The sequence below is a fragment of the Spermophilus citellus genome (assembly GCF_964194105.1).
Source record: "Spermophilus citellus genome assembly, chromosome: 3".
Taxonomy (NCBI): Eukaryota; Metazoa; Chordata; class Mammalia; order Rodentia; family Sciuridae; genus Spermophilus; species Spermophilus citellus.
Window position 1 is genome coordinate 219,884,112 of NC_138184.1, and position 8,688 is coordinate 219,892,799.

At 44.3% G+C, this 8,688-nt stretch overlaps 1 pseudogene across 1 annotated transcript; it reads right to left on the bottom strand.

The window, feature by feature from the left end:
• Nucleotides 1–1,221: 1,221 nt before the first annotated feature.
• LOC308643507 (olfactory receptor 6V1-like) lies at nt 1,222–2,143 on the bottom strand (annotated as a pseudogene). Its single transcript has one exon. The product of its transcript is annotated as an olfactory receptor 6V1-like (transcript).
• Between the last annotated feature and the right edge of the window lie 6,545 nt (nt 2,144–8,688).

Below are 8,688 nucleotides of genomic sequence, written 5' to 3' on the forward strand. Positions count from 1 at the left end.
TGAGAGCTAGAGCCTCATCAGTGGACTGGTCCATTTGACGGATTAATAATTTGAGAGGACTGCTATCCTGGGTAGTGACCATAGGTTGGTCGGCTGTGGCTGGAGGAAGTAGGTCACTAGGGACTTATCCTTAGGAATTATATCTTGTCCCCCTGGCTCCTCCTTCCCTCTGTCTCTCTGCTTCCTGGCCACCATGAGCTGAGTTACTTCTACTGCTATGCCCTTCCACCATGATGTTCTGCCCCACTTCATGCCCAGAGCAATGGAGTTGGCTGACCACGGACTGAGTGTCTGAAACTATGAGCCCAAATAAGCTCTTCCTTCTCTAAGTTGTTCTTGTGAGGCATTTTGGTCACTACAACAGAAAGCTGAATCACACAACCCTGCATGATAAAGAAGACAGCAAGTCTGGGAGCAGCGACGCAGCTTTCCTTTCCCTGTTGAGTGTATGGAAAGGACACGGCCCTTATGGTTTTCTGTAAGAGGCCTGAGAGGCTGGCTTCTGCAACGCTACTTCTGCTGAGAGGCAAGAGTCACTGGGGCCCCAGGGAGAGGAGGGCAGCTTGGGAGGGAGCAATGGGAGTGTGCAATACCTGCTGTGTGGGGTTCCAGGCTCTCTGTTCTTCCCAGAAAGCTGCCCTTTTTCGAACCCCACCCTACACCCTGAGAAGGGAACACACCAAAAGTAAAAGTTGCACACAAAGAAACATAAGGGGATATAAACACAACCACAAAGTCAAAACTGAGCTAAGATTTTTTTAAAAAATATTTATTTATTTTTTAGTGATAGATGCACATAATACTTTTATTTTATTTATTTATTTTTATGTGGTGCTAAAGTTCAAACCCAGTGCCTCACTCCTGCTAGGCAAGTGCTCTACCACCGAGTTACAATCCTCCCCGTGGGGAGACGTTCATAGCAGATTTTAATAACAATAGCAACATCCACTGAGTTCTGAGGATTTATGAGATCCTGTTCTAAGAATTTTATTTGGAGTTAAGTGTCTCACTTAACTGGTATCATTCCATCACTTTTACTCCATGTTGTGTGTTCAGTAGCTCTTTGTAGTGTAAAAGCGGAGGCATATGTGCTGACATGGGAGTGAGAGGGACTAAGAAAGAGAAGATGGAGGAGCCCCAGCCTGGGTACCTAGTGCCCACTCTGCAGGGTACCGAGGTTTTTACTCCTCATGACCGCACAGGTACTCAGCAGCCCCTTCATCAGTGGACAGCTGGGCCTCTTTGGAGGTTCCTTTTTGTTACATTGTCCATGACCTCCTTGACCTTTTCAATCCAGAAAGTGAAGATGAAGGGATTGAGGAAAGGGATTACCACCACAACTCTCAGGTTCACCACCTTGTTGAGGTGTGTGGAGTGGCCCTTGCCTGGCCTCATATAGACAACGATGGTGCTGCCATAGCCCAAAACCACCTCCATGCCATGAGATCCACAGGTAGAGAAGGCCTTCTGGTGCCCAGAGGAGGAGAGGAGTGCAGCACTGCAGCCACTCTGAGGATGCAGGAGACCACAGTAAGCAGATGGTGGTCAGCACAAAGAGCCAGGACAGGAAGAAGTCCATGAGCTCAGGAAAGCTTGAGGAGCGGAGCAGCGTCACAGAAGTAGTGGTTGATGACCTTAGGGCCATAGAAGCAGAGCTGTGCTTTCTGTGTTTTCAGGGTGGGGGAGTGACGGGGGAGAACCCAACCACCCAGCAGGCCATGACCAGCTTCACACAAACTGGACTACTCCTGACAGTTGAGTAGTGCAGAGGGCAGCAGATGGCCACATAGCCATCAAAGGCCATGACTGAGAGGATCAGGAAGTTGATGGCACCCAGAGGGAAGTAAAAGAAAGACTGAATAAGACCAGCCAGAGACACGGTCTTGGGAGTTGATAGGTCTGCCAGCATCCTAGAAATCACAGAAAAAGTGATCAATATCTCTGTGAGAGAGAAGATTCAGAGGAAGAAATGCATGGATGAGTGGAGGAAGGAGTCCAGGCAAGAGAGGACAATAATGGCCAGGTACCCCAGAACTGTCAGCCCGTATATCAACAGGATAAAAGCAGACAGGAGGATCTGGAACTCACGGAGATGAGGAAATTCCAGGAGCACAAATTCTCTGAGGACACTGCAGTTATTCATGGCACTTGATGCCAATTCTCTGTGATACCTGAGAGGTCAGGAAACCTTAGTGGAGAATCGCCACCAACTTCCTCCTCAGCCAGGTCCCTCGATGGATGCCCTGGTTCTCCAGGCTTACCAGCCTATGGACATGGTGATTTCAGTGCCAAGAAGGAACATTACCACAGGCAGAAGTTTCCCTGGGGCAAGGAATAGACCAGGTTTAGCAGTCAGCCACCTGCTTCTTCTGTCTTCAACTTATTCATTCTACTATTTATTAAGCTCCATCTCTGCAAGATGTTGGATGGGTCTGGAGATAAAGTGGTAAACATTTTCTAACTTTCAAATCTAGGTGCTTTGATCCAATAACAGGTGCTAAGTATCACCTGTTATTTCCTGTGCTGGAAACTGTGCTGTGTACCCTACCCACTACTTCTTCTCATCTTTGTGCTCAATCCTCATCCTATTTTTCTTCTCTGAGACATTTCAGACTACAAATAACCCATTTTTAAAGCTGCTTTCACCCTTCACTGCAAGGTTCCTGTCCTCTCTATGTAAGTTTTCCTCCACTTCTGACTTTCCCTTGTCTGGCGACTTTAGCTATCTTTCTGTCATTGTTTAAAATAAAAGCTTCCACAGTTCTCATCTCATTCTTTTCTCCTTTAGCCAAAGCAATCTTGAAAATGTAAGTGAACCTCAAATCTGTGTTTTTGTCTGTCTCTGAGTCCCAGCTCACATTTCTAAACCACCACCACACGCTCAACATGTCTAAACCATAGATGTAATTCTTCAAAACCAATATCATGTTCATGGCCCTCCAATCTCCCAGCCATCTAGGCTTCAAACTGGAGAGTAGCTCTGATTTTTACTGCTCTCTTCTAGACAACTTGAATTGCTGCTGTTGGAAATTTTTCTTCATCCAGTTTCCCTTTCCTTTTCCATAGCTACCACCCGAGTTCAAAGATTCTTTGCCTCTTAACTTCAACATTGCAGCTGGCTTTTTATTTATAGATTCCCTTAAACCCACTCTATCCATAAACAGCTTTTATACTTAGTTGTTTACATGACTCTGTCCTTTGGCTGCTTTTAATAATCTGAAGCAATGTAATTTCATTTACATCTTTAAAAATTATAAAATCAATTAATCTCAAAATCAACTCATCAAACAAGCCATCTACATTCATACAGAAAAATACTAGAAAGATTTTTTTAAAATATTAACAATAGCCATTTCTGAGCGTGGGTTATAGGCACTTTTCATTGAAATTGTTTATATTTCAGGTTTATGGCATGTTGTCTTGATATGCATATACATAGTAAAGTGATTACCACAATCGAGCTAATGATTATATTCCTGACTTCTCATAGCTACCATTTTGTGTGTATAGTAAGAAAACCTCAGATCTACTTTCTTAGCAAATTTCAAATACACAATATAGCATCATTAACTATACAGCATATCAAACCCCTAGAACTTATCATACTACATAAAGGAAACCAATATGAGATCCTACTCATCTCTCTCCAGATCCTTCATGCTGCAGGCTTTACTGTTTAGATCTATTTTAAAATTTCCAGTAGCAGATAGCTCTCCCATCCCCATGTACTAATATTACAGAGATTTGGAAGCCAGTTGAAAGTTCCTTCCTTGTTATTCATCTCTCTCTGAATGTCAGCCCTTTCAATTCTCCTCTGTAAATTATCCGTTTCTTCTGACTCCTGAAACAACTTTCGTACCCCAGAGAATGACTCCCTTTTATTTATACACTGTAAATGCAAATGAGAAAAGCTGTCCTCTTGATTCTTTGTAGCAGGAAATTTGGTCGTGAGTGTCTTGGGAGACCTGTGGGTTTGTCCAGGACACGAAGGAGCAGGGCTGAGGATCAGAGCAAAGGTGGGACAGGGAAAGTACCCGAGCATCTCCTTACTGTTGCCAGGTCTTTGGAAGAGGCTGGTCATAGGGGCAGGACAGGGAGGGAACAGTACACTGGGCAAGTAGAACAGCTAGCAACAAGAATTAGAGGCAAAACCAATTGAGAGGATCCTGGCTGCATGGTTTAAAGCCTAGGAAGTTTCACAGAGAAGAAAGAGAGACATCAGATGGAACCAAGGCTGATATTCCCCCACCCAGTCTCAAGAAGGGGCAGGAAGGGAGTGGACAGAAAATGCTGAGCTTCTTCCCAGGGGGAGGGAAAGATGAGCCAAATGCAGGGAATTGAGTCTCCTCCTGTTATGATGAAACTCATTGCTGCATCTCGAATCAGAAATAGCCCAGTGAGTGGGAGGACATGAGCAACTCAAGTCACTCATTGGCTTGCTCATTCCGAAGACCTGGCAGACTATGCCGGATATGTTGGTGTTCTAGGAATACAGGGTGAGCAAAACAGTCCTGGACCTCACAGCCAAGTTGGAGAAATAGACAAAACAAACTTAAAATGAAAATCTTTGATGACATTGAAAGTGACATGGCAAAGACAGAGGGGAAGGTACGGTGACGCACCAGGGCCAGCTCATGTCCTGCTGCCCAGATGTGGGACCCAGAGCTTTGACGTGATGGACAACAGAGCAAATGCAGTGGGATGAACAGGCAAAGGTGCCCCCAACTTCCTGCCAGCACATTCCCCACCCTGGGATATCTGGGGCAGTCCATAGTAAACAAGGACAACACACCACCAGGGTGGAGCCCTTCACCCCACCTGGGCCCTGATCTCTCTTTCTCTCCCTCCCACTCTCTAGGCACTCTCAGTGGAAGACCTGGTACTGACATGCACTCAGAAGGACATCAGCCTTCCTCCAGCAATCATTGGTACTGATGATGTGCCTCAGCAGGATCTGGAATAGGAACATGATGGTGGACCCCAGAGAGTGTTAGCATGTACTAGGATTTGGGCAACACAACTTCATCTTCAGTTTGGCAACTCTGAGCTCCTGGGAGCAGGGAGCTGAGAGCCTACAGGTGCCTCCTGGAGTACAGTGACTATTCTCACCCTCTCCCTCCCCTTCCCCTTCTTCTTCCCCCTCCCCTCCCCCTTTCCCTCTTCTTCTCCTGTCTTCTGTGAGCAGAGTTCAGTGCAGCCCTAACAGCCTTTCCATTTGGATGCTGGCCGAGAGAAGAGGAAGGGCAGGGAGTTGGGCACAGTTGCTTTAGACATAGACCAACTCAAGAACAGAGGCAACAAGTCAAGAATTCTTAGCTCAGGTCACCCAGGAGGGAAGAACCGGGTCCGCTCTCTTGTGGTTTTCTTATAAACTAAAAATAAGAGGAATGCTGAAGTAGGAGAAAAATCTCTTAGAAATAGAAAAATGACCAGGGCCTGATCATCAACATATTGGGTGTACCAAAATGAGAAATTGAGGACTTGTTAACAATTATTAAATGGTGGTGGTATGCATGTTCGTGAGTGTGTGTGCACACAGTAGTCACCCTTTACCTGCTTTTACTTTCCATGGTTGCAGTCATTTGTGGTCAACCAAAGTCTGAATGGAAATTAAGAAAAATAAACAACTTACAAATTTTGAAATTGCACATCATTCTGAGTACACTGTGAAATCTGCACTGCCCAGCTTCATCCCACCAGGTATGCACATCGTCCCTGTATCCTATGTATCCACACTGCATACACTGCCCACCCTTTAGTCACTTAGTGGCCCTCTCAGTTATCAGGGATACTGTCCCAGTATCATAGGGCCTGTGTCCAAGTGACCATTATGTAGTAGCTTAATGTTACATCTGTGCCATTCATCTCATCGGGTAGGCATTGTATCTTCTGACATCATCACATAATGGAAGTAGAATCCCATTATTGTGATTGCAAAAGTCAAAAGGATTGTGTATCTTTTTCAGAAAGATGAACTTCCTCACCAACCCAAGGATGTGCATCACCTCCCATCCCAGAGATTCAAGACATTATATCATCTTTCTCTTTGTCCCTTGCTTTACTCCATAACAATAACTCAACTGATGTGTGCTTCCTACAGACATTGTCTGTTTGTCTCTCTCAATAACCTAGAAGCAGCTATTGGTGTCTTTATTTCACTATTGATGGTAAAGAGGAAGCCCCTAACCCTAGGGCACATAACAAGTTAGTGTTGTCTGGGCTCAGCCCCAAAGAGCAGAGTACAGGTAAGCTTTGATTTACATACTTCCAACTTTTGTGACCCTGAAGACACTCTATATTGACATAGCTCATTCACCTTTGCGGAACTCAGATTTTCACATATTTGTTGACCAGAGAACATTTCAAGTATCACACCTAGAAGCGTACAATAGGTCAGCTTTGTCTAATCAATTATGAAGTATTTTTATTGAAAACACTGGAGTGTGAAAAATGGAAACTGGGGTTGGGGAACTTATATTTGCATAATATATCTATGCGAGAATTGTGTAAAGCAATAACAAACAACAACAATTACAGTACATCTGTCTCCAAGATTAAGCCAGAGTAGAGTTCTATGAATTCCTCCGTGTCAAAGCTCCAAACAAAGAGTCTGAGATGTGTTTTTCTATCATCCTTTCCTTGCATATATGGGGAAGCCTATCTTTGTCCTGCTGGGGCTTCAAATCTCTGATTAGGTCCATGTTGAATTTGGTGATGGGCACAGCCACCAGCCTTTTAATGTTTGAATCTCAGAGTATGACAAACGTGAGAGGCATTCAGAACCTCCACATAATTTTTAATCCCCACTCTATCTAGAAGCTGAGAGTGACCCATATCAAACTAAAAGTGGTGGTAGAAAGAGAGTAAGGTGAGGTGGAGAGATGGAGGGTGTGGGGATTAATAAGCTGAGTTGAGAAAATAATCAAAAAGGACACTAGTTGAGATGAATGAAGCAGAGGTGCTGTGATACTCAGCTTGAGAGAAAAACATGAGAGACAGCCAGGAAATGAATGGAGAAAACTGCCACAGACACACTGCTGTGGGCTGCCTAAGAAAAAGTACTCAGCAAATCAAACTGTTCTGAGAGCCCAGGATCTGAAGGAGGCTGCTCAGCAGTCCAAGGCAGAGGTCACGATGGCTTTGCACTTCTGGCAAGAAAATCATATTTCCCCCATAGGTCTCGGGGGACAAGAAAGCTTGAAGAGAACTTGTAGAACAATAACACGAACAAGTAAATGGGCTCTTCTTGGGTGTGAAGGTGAAAGATGTTCTGACTAGGAAAAATAATGATCCCAAACCATGCTGAAGGCAGAATAGACTCAGCCAGTGACTGTCACTGCCATAAGCTCATATCTAATAAAGATGAGGCACACACAGTTGATCTCCACCGTCTGTAAATTCTGCCTACATTCCTTATGCTGCTGGGCCCATGAGCAGATTTTGAGCTCGTTTTAATTCCTAGGGATTGGTGGATGGTAGGACAAACTGTAGACAAAAGTAGGGTAGGAATTGCAGGATATTGTTATAGGAAAAAAAATCACCCTTTCTTACAATAGAAAATGTCCCAAGGCCAATGGCGTGAAAATCTACCTAGGAGAAGCTTGGACTTAGGGCTGTTTGAGAATGGTTTGGTCAATCGCTGGTCTGCTTGGAGGGTAACACTTGGTGAGTAAATGAATACCATGATGAAGGAATTTGGGGCAGTTTGGGAACTGTGGGGATGGACCCACAAGTGGGTACAGCTTCCATGCTGGGGATCTCAGGAGGCTAATTGTTTTGCCTTTTTGTGGACTTAGAACCTATAAACCAAGTGGAAAGCAATTATCTCAGAGATGTAGATAATAGATGCACAGGCACACACACACATGCACACACTCATGTGATTGCGTCTTACCCGAGGGAACATGGATCTTTTACCCCCAATGGTTGACTTGGCTCAAAACTGAGACATCCAGTATCTTTCCACAGTCCTCTAAGTAATTTAAAAAATACAGCATCATCAACAGTTCAAAACAGATTTAGGTTCTTTATTAATTCTCAAATCAAATTAATAAGCTTCATTCTGGCAGACTCTGTTCTGACAGCCTCCTTACTGCCCAATACCATGTCTCGGGCAGAATCTCTGTCCCCATCTCCTTGTCCCTTGCTTTACCCCATAGCAATAACTCAACTGGTGTGTGCTTCCCACAGACATTGTCTGTCTCTCTCTCTCTCAATAACCCAGAAACCGCTGTTACTGGTGTCTCGATTTCACTATTGAAATTTCAGCTAACCCTCTTTGTCACATCTGGCTCTCTCACTTGGAGCTGGGGCTCAGTCCCCTCTGCTTCCTACGAATGCTGTGTCACATCCTCCTTGACACCACTTTCTACCAGGCATATTTTAAAATGTGTGTGGGTCCCTCTCCATTCTCATAAAAATCCTAACCGCTGATGTCATTTTGTTTCCATCTTCTGTTTAGCACTTAGGGACTCTGATTACACAAGAATGGATCCACTTTAACATCTGATGGAGGCTGAGAGGAAGAAAAGGCAATTAGCGGGAAATTATAAATTAATGAGATTAATAAAAGAGCTTGTATACTTAGATATCTAGAAAAGTAAATTGCCCATAATGAGGATAAAGGACTCATTAAGGATTTTCCTCATCCCAAACAAGTCCCAGCATCTCCTGCAGAGACAGAGTTTG